The sequence below is a fragment of the Strix uralensis genome, chromosome 11, assembly GCF_047716275.1.
Source record: "Strix uralensis isolate ZFMK-TIS-50842 chromosome 11, bStrUra1, whole genome shotgun sequence".
NCBI classification, from domain to species: Eukaryota; Metazoa; Chordata; class Aves; order Strigiformes; family Strigidae; genus Strix; species Strix uralensis.
The window spans coordinates 8,537,656-8,557,114 of NC_133982.1; the positions used below are offsets into that span (position 1 = coordinate 8,537,656).

The following is a 19,459-nucleotide window of genomic DNA, read 5'->3' on the forward strand; positions in this document are numbered from 1 at the left end:
CAGCAGTGGTCTTCTATAGCAATCATTACTGTTTGCAGAGCACTTGAGTGATGAGTTGTGTCTCTGAAACCTCAAGACTTTTCTAAAACTGGTACTTCGAGCTGACTCTATCTCCTTACCAAAGATTACTGTCAGAATCCCGGAAGCACCACCAGTTGTCCCTCTGCCCTTCCACCCAGCTTTATTGCTCCCCAATGAGAAACAATGGCATGCTCTGGAAGTAGCAGGGACTTCAGAGTGTGTATTCACTGAAAGATGAATGTTGTTTGTTCTTTATGTAGCATCAGAAAAGAAATGAAGCTTTGAATTCTTCTGTTTAGTCAATAAAGATAATGAGTGAGGGAAAAAAAAAACCAACCGTATCTCCATCCTCCAAAATAAAAGATCACTGTCTTTGGTATTGCAATTTCATGGGTAGAAATCTGAGTAGACTAGTCATTTGTTTATCTGCTCAAAGCTTTTACATAATTGGCGCTTTGTCACCTTCTGCCTGTAAATTAGAGGCAGTCATTGGTGAAATATCTGAGTAACCAAGAAGAGGTTTAACAGCTTTGCATCTATAGGTAGCTACATACCTGGCTCTATGTGAACATAATTACATACATAAATGTATTCTTGCTCTTCAACTAGATACCTGGAAAAAAAGACCCTCAATGTCAGACATCTGTGGATTCTGCTATAAATATGAAGCAGATAACAGGAACCTATTTGGTTCCTTTAAAATGGAAAGACAGAGAGAAACTGATTTGGGAGAAAGATGTGAGTACACAAATATAGATAGATCACATAAAAACAAATACAGGTTGTTACAAACAACTAAGAATGAAATAGGCAAATTAGCTACCAGATTTTGGTAAGTGTTTTTGACTGACTTAGCAAAGAGAAGACTTTTTCCAAAAGTCGTTCTTTGAATTGATAATACAATAGTAGAGACAGTTTCCATCTCAGAAAACTCAGTCTGGATCAAATCAATTTACATCTTCCCTAAAATGATACTACAGTAATGTTTGGAAATGGATAGAATTGGGAACAGACTTTCTCTAAATATTCACCTTAATAATTAACTCTTCCTAGAGTTGTAAAATCCTGGTCCTTTGATGTACAGATCACTTACAGCTGTCATGGAAGATTTAAACATTTGTGTAAGTGCTTGTACTTTTTTGGAAACTGAAAGATCTGTCTGTACAACATACAAACTAAGCTGCAGAGAAGCAGAGTTCCAAGGACCTACAACATCCTAAATGTAAAACTCTACCTACCCTAATTTAGGATAAAAGATGATATCCTCACTTACAACATATTGGTTGCTGTGGATGATCCATCCATAGCTGATTGGGGTTTTTTTAACGTCGTTAAATAATGTGCTGAAATTTGCATTGCAAATTGCAGTATGGTGGGACATTTTTCTTTGCAGCTAAATCAAGTCAGTTCTGCCAAGGTCCTCTGTATCCAACAATCTGATAGTGAAGAGCAGTTTGGCCACCCTGTTTTTCATCCTTTGTTTGCTTAAATTATTTTCTATTGAGCACAAGGGACAGATATTTTTGTAAGTTCACTGTTAGGTTTCACAGATGTAGGTTTAAGGAGATTACTTATGCTTTAGGATTTAATATCTACCAACATGCTGTTCATTTGCCTGATATCACTAGGGACTATTTCTTTCATTTGCAGTGTATAAATCATTCTCTTCAGACATTCAGGTCTTCAGATAGCTGAATGTTTGAAACATCCTGCAGTTATTAATATCGTGAATTTTATCTCAAATGAACTAATAGCGTTTATTCAGCCAACATTATATATGCGTTATATATGATAGGTCCAGGTTTTTTTTTTAATGTGTTTTTTTTTTTTTTTTTTAATTTAAATAGAACAGATAATGGTAACCTAGTGGCTGTTGAGGAGTCACCTTGGGAGCTCTACCTTAGTTTTATGCATGTTTGATGAGGAATGCTACTTTATTGTGCCCTCTACTGATAAATTTGATGATTAGCCTTCTGAAAGGACAACAGCTGAAGCTCACAAGCACATACCCAGTGCTCCTTCCTTCCAAAAGCCTTGCATTTGGAATGAAGAAGTCAAACTTGTGCTCTGTGTGCCAAATGAGACCCTAAGACTTGGCAAATATTGTAAACAAAGATGTGACTGAGTCTTTCATCAAAGCCTCATGATACCTAAGATAAGTGACTGTAAATGGGTTGCAGTAGCTTATGAGGTCTTACACTCTGTGCAAACAAGCTATTCATATTCCTGTAGGGGCAGCTCCATACAATAGTCTTTGATATATAAGTACTTTATTCCCTGTAGTAGTCTAGATGTAAGCTGTCAGCTGATGGGATTCTGTCACTTCCCTTCTAAGCAATATTCTTCAGTTGCATAGGTCTAGCAGTCAGTGCTTGCAGCTGCTTCCCCATTCGTTGCTAGGCTTCACGTCGGCTCAGCTATTTCCTATCAGATTGTACCAGAGACAGAACTGTCAGGTCCAGAGAGAACCCGAGCTCTCTAAGACTTGCCGTGCAATAAGTGATAACCTTCTCATAAAGCAGGATGCTTAAAACATTAAAATGCAAGAACAGAAGGTGAAATCAAAATGTGAGTCTTGCTTGAAATGTCTGAGTTAGCTAAATCTTTATGCTGCTTTCAAAGTACATTGCCTATTCTTTTATAATTAAAGCCTGAAATTATTTTATATATGCTGCAGTGATTGATTTCAGAATGAGAAGGAATTTTAAAAATTCCTATGAGAAAGCTTTGTAATAATTAATAATATTATGTTGGAAATTTGAAAATAACTCTGTTTATTTCTCAGTGTTTTTCATCCTATTCTTGGCGAGCATTTTCCTATGCTGTATTTCTTGTGCTATGAGAGCCATTCTGGATTGCTGATAGGTTCAAAACTCAAGCAGTTTGTAGTCAAATGACCAGATGCCTTGATTTGATCATTCTGGGCTGGGATGCTGTGAGCTATCAAAATGCAGTCTAGCATTTTATAGAGAGGCTGCAGTCCCCCCCCTGTGATTTTACCAAGAGCTCATGCTGTATTCAGTTTTCTTTGGACTATGAAAAACTGATAGAGGACAGAATTTCCCCTTTCAAGTTTTATTATGTTTTCAGTGCTATTAAATCAGAAATGTGTATTCTGTTATACAGTAATTTTGCAATATAATACATCTTAAGCATATTTTGGTGCTGCCAAGTGCCACAAGATTATTAATAATTTCATGGAACTTCCTTCCCCCTGTATTAAAAAATACTACTTTCTTTGTCTTGTCTGACATTCAAAGGCTAGAAAAATGCAGGGAAATCAGAAAGAAGACTATGGAAGAGGCAAATAGTTGCATATCATTTCTGCACCTGTGCAAAGGTCATTTTCATGCACTAGAAAGCCAAAGGATGCTGCAAGATGAAGCCTGCAGCATAGAAGGAATGATGAAATGGGCAAAGCTATAGACAGAACCTCTGGATCCATCTGCTGTCCTCGTTTGTAATGGGAAGCTTCAGTAGCTACTGCAGAGCGACTAGGGGGGAAAAAAATAACTTCCCTGGCAAATTTCCCAATTACACAACACACATTCAGTGCTATACTCGAAGAACATAATTTGACCTTGAAAAAGTCAGAATGTTTTTCACAAACTTCCAGAAAATACTAACCCTTTGCATGGAAAGGTACTTGATTTTGTGCATTTAGAAGAGAAGTTCATTCTTCCATGTGATGTCTAAGTTTAATTTCTAATATATCTCAGTGGTGCTTACTAAAATTGTGGATACAGGTATCTCCAGTTTTAACATAGTTGCAGCTGATCCTGACTGGATTCACTGTTTTGTTTCATAGTTCTAAAGCTTTGAATGAGATCTGTTCATGAGGCGTCTTGTACTACATACAGAAGGACCCCCAGGGCATTGTATAAATTAATATTCCATCCATGAATGTAGCTAGTAGTTAATTTATCATTTGGCAGTGAGAAACAAGAGACTAGATTACTGATTAATTATAATCAAGCCGAACAGAATACTCACGTGTATGCTGAATTGGAGTACTAATACTAGTGATGGCCTTTTGCAATCTGCAATCTATTTTAGTAGTGTTAAATCCAGCAATTTAATAAGAACAGTGGTAAATAGTACCAGTATTTTTAGTTTATCTAATTAAAATTTTATGACTGGCATAGAGGATTTGAGTTTATGGCATCTTCAAGTTTGGCATGGGGAAATAAAAGAATTCTCAGGAGTTGACTTCTGCTGTAACCTGTCATATCTTATTATGTTCTTTGCAGCTCCTTCTGATCTAAAACAAAACAAACTTACAATTTATTCTTCACTAGAAAGGAGAGGAAAGAGAGCACAGTAACTGCAGCTAACAAGTACATCTGAAATAATACCATGACTGCTGTCAGGGACTGTTTGGAGCAATTGAGTCCAATGATCATACTAAGAATAATTAGGTCTTGCCACCTGGGAAGAAGCTTCAGAGAAATACCATAAGGAAATATTAATGAATTACAATAATCACCTGATATATAGTTATCAAACAAAATCTAGATAAACACAAGAATATGGCCTCTTAAGCACACATAGACAAAAAATAAGCAAATGAATCTCTTCTATTTGTGTGTATACAAGGAGAAGAGATGTTCTTGAGCCTCTTCACCTGGGCTTCAAACATGTCTGCCCCAGGTATATCTCCAGTTATGTTTGTCAAAACATGGCTGCTCTGCATTAAAACTCTTTTTAGGTTTTACTTTAAAACAATCATAATTTTAAAAGAAAAATATTAGACTTTTCAGTCGTCCTAATGAATTCTTGTGCAGTGTCACAGGGCCATATATAGCCTGATGTGAAATATGTCATCCTTAATTGATGTCTGCAGCAAAGACGTACAGTTGTGTTAAGGACAACACTGATTAGGGTTGGCTGTTAGCTTCAGGATGAGGCAGGGGAGGACTGGTAGTTAATTCTAAACCCCTCTGTCAGACATTGTGGATCTAATAGAGATCATGGCAGAAAAAACTGACAGTTTTTCACCCAGGCCTGTAGTCCAGTTTCACTGCCACCATCTTTAGCCAAGATTATTCTTGGAGTTGTCTACCTGTGGGAGAAGTGCTATCAAGAATAGTGATAAAAACCAGTATATCAAATGATTCAGGAATTCAGTGATTTAGGAGTACTAAACTGAAACCCTATCCAGGTGAGCAGTGCTTGGCAAAGGAAGAGGCTCTGGGCCTGCCCTGTGTAATGTCAGAAGGCATAAAATGCCATAGTTGCTGTTGATTTACAGAGCACTGTGCAAATTGGGCTTTTCTTTTGTCATTGTTCCACCAGTTAGGATTTACTGTGTTGATTAGTGGATTCAGTCCAGCTAATGCTACAGCATTTACTGCTATTATAGAAATACCTTTACATTTAAATGGAAAGAGTCCTTTAATTCTTTTCAGAGACAAGAGAAGGGCTGTGGAATTTCCCACATGATTTTGCATCTCTCTTTACCTTAAATAAACAGCTTGTATTACTTTGGAATGGGAACATCTTGATTATGCTTAATGTTTGAAAGTGGAGAAGAGCTACCATCTTTCTCTTCCCACTCTTCTGATTAGCTTTTGTTTACTGTATTTTCATCTAGAATACACTGCTAGTTACAGATTTCCTCAATGTACACTTTGATCTTACAGTAAGATAGGAGTCAGGTGCCTGCAGTGTGTGCTCCTGTATTGTAATATATTTTTTAATTTGGTTTGCACATCGGTACTTTGTAATGCTGTTTTTTGATGGTGTATTTGTCTTTGTGTCCTATAATGTTCTCATTAGTCATTCTTGCTTCCTAATTTGACAAAAATATTCATTCTTTAACTGATCTGTTGCAAACATGTTTTAAAGATAAATAGCTATCTCTCTCACTTGTTCCTGATATGCTGCTTTATACATATGCTCCATCTTTGTCTTGCTATAATCAGTTGGTCTAAGACTGCTTCCTTGACTTCACCCAGACCTCAGCACTCTGTACATACATAAAAAATAGTGGTCATGCTAAAAAGTGTCTTTACTGGGTTATTCAGCTAATTCCTTTGCATCATGTCAGGATTTCAGTGGTAAAGGATTTTGAGGAAAAGGCTTAAATTCGCTTGAGCTTAAATGAAAGGTGAAAAAGTACAGAAAAAAAATCTCAATTAGCTCAGGCTTGTCCTGAACAAACAAGATATGGTGCCTAAAGGCTGCAGTTTTGCAAGAGTGTAGTTCTAGTCTATCAGGCTGGCTGAGAATTGGAAAGAACATTCTCATTTGTCATGCAGTATAATCAAATCTGATGCAGATTTGCAGACCTGCGCAACAGTGATAAGACATCAACACTTATTTTTATGCTGCATAGAATGTAAACAGAAGTGGTTTGGGGTATAATGTAGTGGATTTTTGCCAGTGTTTCATTTATTGCCCGTAACTAGTGACATGCAGTGATTTTCTATGCAGAGCCGCAGCTGTTTTATTTTCTTCCAACTACTTGCCATAATTGTGTTCCTGGATGTGAAGAAAATCCTTCTCAAGATGGTAACTCAACAATAGAAAACACTGGATTTGATAGTTTAGGCCCTAGTTAGGTAGCTAATCCTCAGTCTCAGAGAAATTTTAGAACCTTCAGTTTTAGTGCTTGTATAGTAAAGGTGACACTATTCATACAGTGAAGATTTTGCAGGATTGGGCTTTTTCATTACTGAAGCACTAACATTTATTTTTAATAAGGTGCTCTAGTCCTTTTGTGTAGACCTATGAAATGCTTGTTCCCCAGGCTGCTTCTTCACAGCTTGTGGTGATGTTTTTGGGCTGCAGTTGGAGCAGAATAGGAGAATGAAAATAAATAACAATAGATAGCTCTTGTCACTATGATTTGAAGTTGAACTGATGAAGCTGAATTATCTTTGCCTAGCTGTTTAAGATCTGCAGTGACTACAGTAATATGGATTAAAGGCAAATAGGAACATTTTGGAAGGGATTTTCAGAGACATCTCATCATAATCCTAATAGGCTACAAAACAACTGATGATGTATTCAGAGCTACTTAGAACTGATAGAAGGGAATTACATGTATTTGAGATTTTACAGTTTAATATCTGTTCTTTCACATGACGTACATAGACATCATTTATTTATTGACACTTGCATGATGTATAGGAAGGTTTATTTCTTATTTCAATTGTTTTCTAAGGTCCCTCTGTGTTACTTCACATCCATCCCTTTCTCTTGAACTAAATTTCAAATCCATACCCCCAGCATCATTTATGAAATAATTAATTTCTGGAAAATAATAACCAGACTAATTAATTTATCTTAAAATTTCATGTAAGTTCAATTATATGTTGACTTTAAGTATCCTTTTATGTATAATTTTGTGTATGTTTTTTGGGAACTCTAACTGTTATAAAAATGATGATAAAGGGATAGATGGTACAAATTGCCCTAGGAAGAATGAATCATAAGGTCTCAGGTACAGACAAGGCTTGCTGTACCAGACTGCTGTGGTAACCACAGGGAAGTGGAATGCATGATTTTGTAAGAAAAATACAAAGGCATTTAGAAAGTGAGAATAAAGCAGACTGTAAACTGTAGTAAGTGTCACTAAATGCGATCACTAAAGAGTTTGAAGTATACTTAGTGTTCCAACTATGTCACTTTGAAATTAAAGTTTTGTGATTATAAAATTAGAAATGTTCAAGTAATAAGAGATTATGGAAAAATACATTTTTATGCTGCTGGTATTTTTAAGAATCTTCCTAGTTAAGAGAATATAAGAGTTATGTTATTATAAAAACAGGACATTCTTGACAGTCTCCAGACATCTAAATGATTTGTGTATTGGGAAATAGCAGTTTAACAAGAAAGTGCAATTTTCTACTAGTTGTCTTCTCCAGTAGTGGAACAAATATCCAAGCGTAGTAAACAGAGAAATTAGAGATTGATCAGAATTTGTGTACAGTTAAAATTTACATTAATTTACTACCTAGAATGTAAGAAAGTCAGATCATAAATTGCTTTTCCTAACAATAGGTAAAATACAGGTTATCATTACCAGCATGTAATCTAGTAGACACAGTCAGTGTCAGAATACTATAAGTTCATTTTTATTTCCTTTGTTCCTATGTGCACCCTGCTTGGCAATATATATTTTTGTGACTGAGTCCCTGCTTAAATGTATCTCAAAAAACCTGCAGTGAAATGAAGAGGGAACTACAAATGGGAACTTAGTGAATAAGCCACATTCACTGTAAATTCAAGTCCAGTAGTTTCACTAATAACTTGGAGAAAAATCAGTCCTCATCAGCCAGGAATAAATATGCCAATGGTGGAATAAGGATAATAATAAGTTCTACTAAGTGTGTCATATATCTGTAGCTTTTTTTGTAGGGGTCTTATTTAACTCTTTAGATTTTAAAGGTCTTGTTTGCTGAAGTCCTAAGCGCTTAGATACTGCACAGTGTATTGATTTTGTTCTCCATGCTGCAGCTAACAAAATGGATGAAAGCATACGGTGATGATAAGACTAGGCATTCTTCATCTTCACAGCACTGTACAGATACTGGTTAATTGATCACCCCAGCATTGTTGCAAAATAGGTAACTATTATCCTTATTTTCACTTCTCTGAAACTTTTTTTTTTTTCAGAAAAGAGAACACTTCAATTTTGCACAACCAAAATTTCGATGTTCTGTTTTGTTTAACATTTGGGACCTCAGAATGCACTACTTCAATGAAATCATCATATATTAGCATATAAATTAAGCCAGTCTGGTATTTTGAGTTTCTCCAAACAGTTTCTTCAGAAATCGAAGAAATGAGTTGAAGTTAAATTGCTGGCACAAGTAGGAAATCTGTTCCTGTCCAAGATAGGAATAACTGAATGAAGTCTGTACTGAACAAAGTTTTAAGATAATAATTACAAGACCGGAGCTCTTTCTTTAAGAAAAAAAAATCTTCTGAATTTAAGCTGACATAAAACATCTCATATGTCAAGTAAAAATTAATAAATCAGCACTGTCAAACATATATTTTTACATAAACCTATTGAACAATTAATTCAGATTTTATTTTACATGTACACAGTTAAGTAATTTAGTAGCATGTAATTTCAGTGGTTTATACAGAGTTACACTAAGGGAGGTTTTAGCCACTGCCAAAAATACAGAACATTGCAAGGAAGAATAACTTATGTGCAATTTATAATCTAGCTTTGGACTACAGTGGAAGCATCATTTAAAATTCTGTAAATGGACAGAGGGATAAAGGCGGTCATCACATTGCATTATGTGCATTTCCCCTTGTCCAAGTGCAAGCAGAGTAGAGCCTATTTATTTTGTAAGAAAGAGTATGTATCTTTGCTTATTGAATACTTCCCTTGAAGATAACATGACAGTACTTTAGCTCCTTACATGATCAACATAATTTATGTAGTACCAAGCATCCTTCAGGAGAAATTTCATTTAGTTGTCTTGATAATTCTTTTGAGTAAAGTCCACATACTGCCCTAAGACAGGCAAGATCTCGTGAAAATATAGAAATACTTTAAGATGAATTAAAATTAGAAAACAGATATGTTTGTTTATGTGGGCGGGGTATGAGAATTTTCCAGGGACCAACTCAGGACCCCTGTAATTCATAAGGTCTTAAAAGAATCCGATCCATTACTCAACTCCAGTGGAGTAACTGATCAGAAATGTCTGCTCTTTTATAGAATAACTAAGCAACAAGTTATATCTCCCTGAAGCCCTCTGCTCCCCAAATTACACACAATAATAAACCCATAATTTATTGCTCATAATCAACTTGAATTATATATTTGTTATATGAGTTCTAGGTTACTCAGGACTGCTGTAAAATCTCTGAAGATAGATATTTTTTTTTTTCCAAGAACAGATCTCACATATGCATTATCCTTACTATCCACTAGGCATAGTTCTTTGGAGAATATGTCCTTTGTGCAACATCTTGGCATAGTAACCTCTATTTGCCCTCTATCAGCCTGCTATTGATAGGACCATTAGTCTTCTATTTTGGTAGTTCCGTTACAACTTCATGCCTCAACACGAGGATGAACAGTTCTTTTCTGCCAATGCAGTGGAGTACAGCACAGGCCCTTCTTATTCCAAAAAGGAAGTTATTCCCTCCTTGACCTTTAAAACACATACTTGCTAAAGCTTTATTTGACTGAAATCTGTGCAGTTGTTCAGCAGGTCAGATATGCTAGGAAACCTGGCAGTATTTCTGTAAATGCTTGCGTTGGAATGCTACTTATTCATTCAGAGTGCATACATGGGTCTGTGGGTTAGACTTAGAAAATTGCTGCAGTATGGTGCAGTGGTACATCAGCTCACTGCCACCTTTTGGCATTGATCCCAAGGGTTGAATCTTATCGCAGCCAAGTTTTGCAGTACTTTTAAGCCCTACTGTGTAAAGGACTTGAGAAAATTAACAGATCTCTAACTGTAGATCTCAAGGACATTATAATAAAATAATGTAGTAATATAATAATGTACAGTGAAGTATAAGTGGCAGATTCTGTAATCCTATTGTACAAGAAATGCATCTCAATAAGCAGAGAGAATGTGTTTAGAATGCTATGGAACCAAGTTATTACAGCAAGATCAATTAGACATGATTGACCTCAGAGGCCTATTTAAATTACTTCAGTAGGAAGCATTAATATCTTGGGTACAGCTTCTAGGAAACGTGCCATAGGAAAGCTCTAACTTTCTTTCACAGACTTTTAGTAACTGAACAGGTAATTTACTGAGTGTGTTATAAAAGACTGCATATCTTAAAGCAAAATAATTAAATAGAATATTAACTTTAAACAAAGTTCAGTTTAGAAACATCACTAGTAACTGTTTCGAGTCTAAAAACAAACCACTTCCTCTAAAATTTTCTAAAAACTCTTATTTTACATGATTGCAGCAGCAGTTGTAGAAGAACATAAGGGAGACCAGTACTACAAAATAGGCAGATAGAAAAAACAGACACACTGAAATACAGAGAACCTTCCTTTTGTTACTTCCTGTTGCAATAATTTCAGCTATTATCTTTATAGAAATTTCAGAAATAATTTCTCAAGTTGCTTGTAGCGTGCGATAAGAGAGAGAAGTAACTATTCTGATGTACATGAAGATGTCCTATATAACACCTTTGTAGTCCAGTTTCACCATTTTTTTGAGGACTGTTCTATCCATTTGCAAGACTAGCAAGGGGGACAAAAAAGACAAAGCTTTTATTCCCTGCAGAGCAGAAGGGTTCAACAGAGCTACAAAACAAGTTAGAAAAGTTTTCTGGTTCTTAGTGCCTATTTCCAGCTCAGCCACATAGTCTTGGGGCAAATCACATCAGACATATTCAAGCACATCTGCAAATACTGAAATGGTGGCTACAACTAGATCCTGTCATTGCTCAGTCACTTCTAGTCAGGCAAGGCAACACCTATACGCGAAAACAGATTTAGCAGGCCACTTGTCTTCACTCAGCCTCGCTCAGGACTGGGAGGAATCCCACCCTTACTCAGCTAAGCACAGCAGTAAGCTCTGAAAGCACATCGGTGTCCCTGTACCCCTGTGTACTGCCATACCTCCTGTACTTCAGCAGCATAGCAGGCACAGAAGTGGCTTGCCAAACTGGGGTTCTGAGAACCCAGTTATGTCACACTGGAGTAGCCCTATACAATGATCTTATTAAACAATGTGCATGGTAGTAGTGGCATAATTATTCACAAAGCATTTGGAATATTGATGATATCACTTACTCTGGGTGAAGTTTCTTCATGATTTTACCAAGCTTGTGCAGAAACATCATCTGTGTTCCCCTGAACTGCAGCGTTTCTGCTACTCTTCTGCAGAGATAATCTTTCTAGAGTCTGGTCCAAATGCTAAAAAAGAGGGAGAAAAGAAAAATTCCAAATTAAGACATAATTCTTAACATAAAGTATTCAATTGCTAACAAAAAACGGAATTATGCATGGAAAACTTAGATTAAAAGTAGCATTGCAAATAAAGGTACCTAATCTCATCTGCCAAACCACTTTATCACATCAGTTTATTTTTTGTATCATAATTATATTCTGATTGGTTTGATGAGGATACTTGGTAGTATATAACATATACTCTCTGTGCCTCATAAATATATATATTTATGCTTTTACCATATTAATTGCCATATTTTACCATATGCTTTTATCTAATATTAATACATTTAAATATGCATGTGTTGGAATGAACACATGGGGTTTTGATTCAGTAGAGAGATGTGTATGAGCTCATGCATGGTTTTACTATTAAAAGTTTGAATTGATTTGTGGGTTTTGCCCCTAAAATAAAGAATCAGTAACATAGAAGTTCCGTTGTCATTAACCTAGTGGGTGAAGATGCTTTTTACAGGTCATTTTGATTCTTATTTCAACTCCAAATACAATTTTTTAAGCCATAAACGTGATCTGAGAAATGGATGCTGTACCGAGAAATGCAGTATGCTAAGTACAGATCTCACTAACTTCTTAAAATGTATGCATGCCTCTTTATTTCACCAAGTGGGTTGTTTTTATTCCTTTTGATACTTTTGTGCATAGAAAAAATACTATTACAAACTTTGTGGAAGAAATCTGATGTTACCACAGATTTTCAGCGGCACATTGTAAATACTGAAGAAGATACATATATAAAAACTTAAGGGTATCAAAATCTAACCCCCGCCCCGCTCTATTGGGCTCTCTTCTTTGAGTTGTTAGAACAAACTGCAGTCTTCACATGACACTGCTGCAGAGCTGCTTTCTGCTTTGAGACTTTTCATGCTGGTGGTTGAAGATCAGAACCATTGCTCTGTTCTTGATGGTCTTTGACACTGCCAGCATGATCTTCTTGAAATTGTGCCCTCTCCTGTCAGTCTTTCATGGTTGTATCCTCTTCTGTGGCCCTAAATATTTTTTCAAGATACTTTCCCAAGGAGTCTCTTTTCTTGTGGAAGCCTGTACGCCTCTGTCCGTTGTTCTGTCTTATTTCCCTCCATACCCTTTGTCTCAGTAATCTCAAATAGAAATTTAATTGCCATCTCTAGACTGACAATTTATACTTGCACCTCTATTCCAGACATTGTCTTCTGTTCAAGATTTTAGATGTTCTCTTAATATTCCTAAGATAGAAATATCCCAGCAACACACTGTAAAACCCTGCACTCCTGTTACTTCCTTCTTCAGTCACTGTAGACAACACTTTTTTACCCATCATTCAGACCTGAAAATAGCATATCCCATTTCATATTCTTTCTGTATCATATCCATATAAGTAAACTTATTTTACAAATTCTAATTGTCATGTCTGATCTCTGTAATGTTTTCTCTGATCTCAGTGGATGCAATTTCTCTTTGCTTATATCCACTCAAGCGACCACTACAAACCATTTTCTCACACCTCTGGTGTGACTATGACACCTATTATCTTGTCAGCACTGCATCCTTTTCCATTACAATAATAATAATGATTTAAAAAACCTGGTTGTTCAAGTGAAAACCTTTAAAGTTCTTTCTCTCCTCTTTTATTTACTATTCAGCAAGCCAACTAGAGATATGGGACTTCATCACCCATTTGTTAAATTTTTTAGTAAGCATGATAGGCCTATTCCCGTGCTGGCTTTCACATCTAGGAAAAGGTGTTATGAAACACTTGAAAAGATTTATCTAGATCCTGCAAATTAATTATGAAAATTTTATTTTGCTGTACTACCTACCCACTGCCAAAAAAGAAAAGGCAGGGAGGCAACTGAAGTGTTAATACTGTTGCTTATTGTGATTGGCCTAGTATTACAGTCTTTTTGTTCTCCTTTGCAGGAGTCTATTGTCTTTTACTTTGTAGCTGAACCATGAACTTCTTAGGACATGGAAAATCCTACTGTTCTGTGTTTGACTATCCACTGCAGCTATTACATCTAGTACTTTGTAATATGAATAGTAAACCATAGTAGACTCAATTAATTTCCTCTGACTCTGCAAACTGCCAGCACAAGGAGGAGGAATGTGTAGATTTCCCATTCCTTCTCAAGAGAGGGAAGAGAAAGAAGTATGATATAGCTCTTTACCAAATCTACTCCAGGTCATTCTTCTCAGTTTTTATTATACTAATAATTTCTTTTGTCCAATACAATAACATGCAATTTAAAATTAACTTGTATCTTTCTCAAGTAAGAATTAGTAAAAATGTTTATAGAGTATAGGAAGTGATCCCACTTTCTCTAGAAGAAGGCATAAATTAATTATTTTTAGATAATACCATAGATAAGCTATAAAATGAAAAATATATTAAAAAATAATTGGATTCTACTGCAAATTTTCAGCTTCTGTATGCATGTCATATCCATTGCCTTAACCTATTTAAAATTACTTTGGAGGTATGACTGTATGATCTCTAGGGAGATGAATGAGAACTTCAGTCCTCAGAAGTTAGCCAAGGCTTTTATTAGAAACATGGAAATGAAATAAGTTGAACATAGAGAGTGCCTGTGTTTCCTGGTGTGGGATACCTTGCTTATTCTAAGTTTTAACACTTCTGGAGAACAGGTGAGATAATCTGAAACTATCTAAAACTTCCAAGCAGTTTTACTAACATTTTTCCTTCTTTCCTATTTTTCCTACCATTAAGAGTTGAAATTTCCCCCATGTATTACTCCAAAATTATTTATTATTTTTCCAAGGTCATGACATCTACCTTGCTTATAGGCCTAGGTGATTTTCTGCCATTGTTCAGAAAAGGTAGATTTCTGCTTCTGTATGATTTCAATATACAGAGTATTCACCAGTGACACAGCTATGTCAAAAGTGAGCAATTTAACACCAAATTAAAAGAAGTTTTTATTGTCAATACTTGAACAGATGGTACCCTTACTCATTTTGTGCACATAAATTACTACTAACCTTAAAATAATTTATTCACTCGTTAGAACTGTAGCCAATAGCTTACTATCTAGCTACACGAGTTTTCAGATCCATCAGCTCAACCAGTGATCTGAAAGCAAAACCCAGCTCTTGGAACATTATGTTCCTTTTGTGGCACTCCTGGGAGCACTTTAGGTCTCTGAACCGGTGGATGAATATGCATTTCTTTCATTTGTGAAATAATACTATGGAGGATCGTCTTACTATAAAAACTCCAAACATGATTTAGAACATATTACCAATATAAAGTAAAATGAAGCTATGCTTGTGGAAAACAGTGCAATAGAAATTGCTTAAGGCCACTTCCTGTATATATTGTCTTTTCAAATAAGGTATTGCTAGTTTATAGTTTTCTGTAATTTTAAAGTTCCAGTAAAACTGAGGAGACATTTGAAGGAAATTACTGTGTACTTTGGTTTTTCCTGTTCCTGGGTACATTTTGTGCTCAGCTGTTTGGACAAATTTCAGCTGAGGTGTGAAAACACAGTTGAAGAATGAGAAAACACTGTTGAATGACTGTAGGATAATACTAAAGCCTTTAAAATCTTACAGGTACAGGATTTGATAAGCATACCTTAATAGAGGTGACCTGAGGCAAATACATAGACAACAAACCAATGAAAAATCAAAGGCTACTAATTCTACAAACCCTGTGAAAAAAGCATGTTGATATCCTCTTGCACCCTATCCCTTGTCTATGCTGGTTTATCCTAATGCACACGTTTTCTTCTGTAGTGAGCCCCCTGTCTGCCCTTCCCTTTGATTCCTTGGATCCTTCTGTACATCAGAGTATGTTTGTCAAGTTCAAGAGAAGTGTGTCCAGCCAGGTCACTCCCTGCACTGTGAGGTTCTCACTGCTAGTGTGCAGACTCATTGTTAGTCTGAGCTGGTTGTTTCTTACTAGTCAGAATCTGTTGCAACAGATTTGGTCTGACTTCTCTGTGAATGTTGAATGGTTGTGTGATAGACTCATGCTCCTTTGGCTACCGTGGGTTAAAAGAGAGAACAAGCAACAAGCATTTTGTTGCGTGTGTGACATCGTTAAACCCTTACTTTCCCTAAAAATGGGCAAATGCCAGCTTTTTGGCTATTGCATGTATTACACAAGTCCAAAAGCCCACTGAAGCACATAATGCTAGGAATTGTCAAAACATAATTGGAATAGCTGTTCTTAATGCAGAAATATATTTACTTACGGATACTTTAAATTTCATGTAGGTTTCCCACCTTGTAATAGGCAAGAGTTACTAAGCAGATTGTATGTAACCCAAGATTTTCACTGATAAAAAATCAGTAATTTGATGGAATTCTTCCAATTCAAGAGAAAGAGATGTTTGAAAATTACATTTGTATTTTACCATCACGTACTTTTTCTGTTCATGTTGCTTTTTATTTCCATTCCTTCGAAAAAACTCAAGGAAGATTGCAGCAGAGTATGTTATTTATTAGTAACAGTCTGTAAAGATGCCTTTTTGGCCATTTTCTATGGATAATAGGTGGGTATTAGTGTCTTTTGGACTTATTTTTCAGCTAAATATGTTCTGTTGAATTTATTTAGGAAGCTGTGGGTATGCAAAATCTGCTTTAAAAAAATAAAGCAGGGTCAAACTAGGCAATAGAAACTAAAACTCCCAACAGCTTTTGAAAGAAGAGATCTCAGTGACTCAATTTTTCCAGACGCAAATTTAGAACGTTTTCCTCCTTAACATACTCTGATGATTAACAAACTAGTGTAACTCAACATAATGATGAATCTGAGTTGTCTTTCTCCCAGAGGAGATACTTCTCAAAGGGAGTCCAGAATAAGTGGTATGATCAGAACTGGCTTGGCATAGAGAAGGCAGCCATTGGGATGCCTTTAGTTTCTACTCCTGCAGATTTGCCTAAAGCGTTCTGAAGCATCACATCAAGTGGAAGCTCTTTCTAAGTATGCATTGCAGAATTTGGCAGTTCAAAACCAGTTTCCATTATTACAGCTAGAAATAGGAATTTATACAGCAATTGATCATTTCAGGCCTATGAACTCAAAAGGTGAACAATCTCTTCCCAACTGTCAGTCTGGTAAAGTTCTCTGTCCTAGGAAACTTTAAATTTAATAATGTTATTTATGCAGCAGTCACTAAGGCTGCTTGACACAGCTAGAACAATAGCCACACTTGTGATCCTAATACTCTGAGCTGAACATGCCTGTGGAGGAGACCTTCATATTTTGTTTAGTGGAAAGAAGATAATTCCTTAAACTGGGGTAGATCAGAAGGTAATCTGCTGAGAATAAAAATATGCAACAGTAAGTAGTAGATGGGGAGTTCTGTTATGATTGTGCTAACCAAACAGTCTTAACATAAGTAAGAGATGCTGGAAAAGTTTACAACACAAAATAGTAATACTGCTGTCCCTAAATTCTCCAGGTTAAAAATACTTTACTAGAATCCTAATTTGTTGAGGTCAATCCAAGTTGTGTTCATCCTGCTTTTCTAACATTTCTGCTTATACAAATGTAACTTCCTGACAATTAATCTGCAAACATAAGATGTATAAACTTATAACTGGCCCATAACAGAATCAACGTGTAGGTTATACATATCTGGACTGACACTACCAGTCTGTGCAGAATGCCCTAAGTGTATAGGAGCATGGTCTGATGACAAAGTATAAAGGCAGCTGCTATTGGTGCATCCCTAGTGCCTGACTGAGAGCTAAGAGCACAGTGCATTCTAGCTGGGCTCTGAGACTCAGTATGATTTGTGCACTGTGGCATTTTAGTACTGTTTTCTATCAGTTTAATTATGCCTGAAGGACTTGTGCAACAGTGCTGTATACCAGAACAGTCACTGATACTGTACGTTTTTAGTTAGAATTTTAACAGCTTGGGCCTGCCAGCCCTGAACACCGCACTGACATCCAAGAATGAGATTACAAATATGACATGGATGTTTATTTTTCATCTTGGAAATGCAGCATGTCATGGCTTTACTCCACTGAACAGGTAACAGGCAGATTTTCTAAAGATACTACAGTACATAAATGATAATTTACAACAATTTATAGTGATTTTAACTCTTGGGGGTTGAATTTGTGAGTTTTGCTAGCATAAGCCTAAGGATGAGAACAGAAGAATACTTTGGTATAGTCTTAGATCACCTGACACTCTAAAATTAATCTTCTAGGCCTCCTTAGTTTCAACAGCATATTCTTTAGTGGTGACATTCTTGTCTCAGCTGCATGGGTGGGTTTTCTCATCAGTATCTGTCACTACTCTTTGTCTATCTGCTGATACTTTTAAAGTATTTTCTTTCTGCTTTGCCAGTCTCTACAACCTTTCTCATTTTCCTTTTTCTCTCATTTATCAAGTGCCACATTTTGAGGACATCCCCTGCCATGTATCTGCACATAGCTGCAAGCCCTCTAAAAGACATCTTTGAAGTGCAGCAGCTTTCTTACAAGTCTTCAGATATTGCAAGGGTGGCATTCATTCTTTTCCACTAATTTCTTTAAAATACACAAGTTACTATTATAGGAAAATTATAGGATAATTACATTTCTGAAATACATTAATATACAGCTTTTAGGTAGTGTAGGATTCTTAGAGGCCTGCAATACAGAAGATGTCATGTTTTCTGAAGCAGATTTCCCTTCACCAGAGAAATCAATAGTAGATTAAGGAGTAGTATACTGACCATTTCTTGACACATAGGAGAAAAAAATTGAACTTGCTTCGAAGTACATGCTTGTTTTTCATTTATTAGTTGTAATGACTTCAAAATTTTGGTGGGGTTTTTTTCTTTGGGTTTTTTTCTTTTTTTTTTTGAGAGAAGTGAATGTTTCACGTTAATGGGTTTATTATTAACATTTAACTTTTATTGAAATTAACAGATGTGGAAAACCATAACATACGTAGCTATAACTATTCTGAATAATTCGGGTCTTATTTAGGCAGGGATAAAAAGAGACATCTCAGAACATTCTCTTGTCTCATTTTCTGCTTGCCTGCAATGCATCTCCTAAAGCACATGTCCTGTTGCTTTGATCTTAAACATAATGACCATATAATGGAATTAGAGATATTATTTTGTTAATAGGTTGATGGAGAAGGGGAGGGGTATTGTGGTTAATAAATGTTGCTTTATGAAATATGCTGAGATTAAAATTTGCCTATACTAATTGGCTTGATCTGTGAACTCATGTTTTTCCCTAGTTAACAAACATAATGGTTTCCCAGTTGCAGTGATTACTTGGGCATACCAAACTGATGTGAATTACACTATCTTTGCAGTGAAATGTTGTAATAGCGACAAAAATTTGTTTACATACTGTGATAATGCAGCATAAAACCAAAGCTAAAGTAGCAGGAATGCTTTGGTCTGCAGCTATGAGATTCTTCCTGTATTCAGTGTAAGATTAGAATTCAAATTTAATTGTACAGAAACTTCTACTGAAGTAAAAATTTGAATAAGTATCTTCATCTGTGAGTGATTCTACATGGGTATTCTGGAACTGAAGTCGTTTATAACTCTAGGAGTT

The 19,459-nt window shown here is 35.9% G+C and overlaps 1 protein-coding gene across 6 annotated transcripts in view; it reads left to right on the forward strand.

The window, feature by feature from the left end:
* The window catches only part of APBA2 (amyloid beta precursor protein binding family A member 2), a 122,815-nt gene that overhangs the window by 30,639 nt on the left and 72,717 nt on the right, over positions 1-19,459 (forward strand). Inside the window, exon 1 of one of the 6 annotated variants that reach the window (XM_074881008.1) lies at positions 2,460-2,589. The exons of the other annotated variants lie outside the window; for them this stretch is intronic. The gene's annotated coding sequence lies outside the window, so the exon portion shown is untranslated. Of the gene's footprint in view, positions 1-2,459; positions 2,590-19,459 lie in introns of those variants that run through there. 6 annotated transcript variants of the gene reach the window in all.